At 59.7% G+C, this 360-nt stretch overlaps 1 protein-coding gene across 1 annotated transcript in view; it reads right to left on the minus strand.

Annotated features, from left to right (window-relative positions):
* LOC104083614 (transcription factor E2F1-like) overlaps positions 1-360 on the minus strand; it is a gene marked incomplete at its 5' end in the record, with an annotated part of 981 nt that overhangs the window by 247 nt on the left and 374 nt on the right. The gene's annotated exons all lie outside the window — the stretch shown is intronic.

Genomic DNA, 360 nt, shown 5'->3' on the forward strand with positions numbered 1-360 from the left:
AGAATTTTTTCTGAAGGGAGGGGAACCAGCCGTAAATCCCACAATACTTGCCAAAAAACCCAAAAAAGCAGATTTTGGCTATGCAGGAGAATCTGCCTTCCCCCCTCGCTGTCTGGCTGAGGTGCCCGAGCATCACCCAGTTCCTTGCTTGTGCCGACAGCAGAGGGGCTCACAGCTGCAAACACAGCAAAAGCCTCCAGACAGAGCCACTGTGCCATCACGCCAGCCCCCCTGTCCCCAGCCCTGGCCACCCACCTTGCTCTCCGGGCAGCAGCGGCATGTTCACGTCCTGGGCGGGATGCAGGAGCGGGGAGGCTCTGGGCTGAGAATGGCCGGCAGATGACTCCTCTGCGGGGGCTT

The sequence above is a fragment of the Fulmarus glacialis genome, unplaced genomic scaffold (genome assembly GCF_000690835.1).
Source record: "Fulmarus glacialis isolate BGI_N327 unplaced genomic scaffold, ASM69083v1 scaffold28921, whole genome shotgun sequence".
In the NCBI taxonomy this organism is placed as follows: domain Eukaryota; kingdom Metazoa; phylum Chordata; class Aves; order Procellariiformes; family Procellariidae; genus Fulmarus; species Fulmarus glacialis.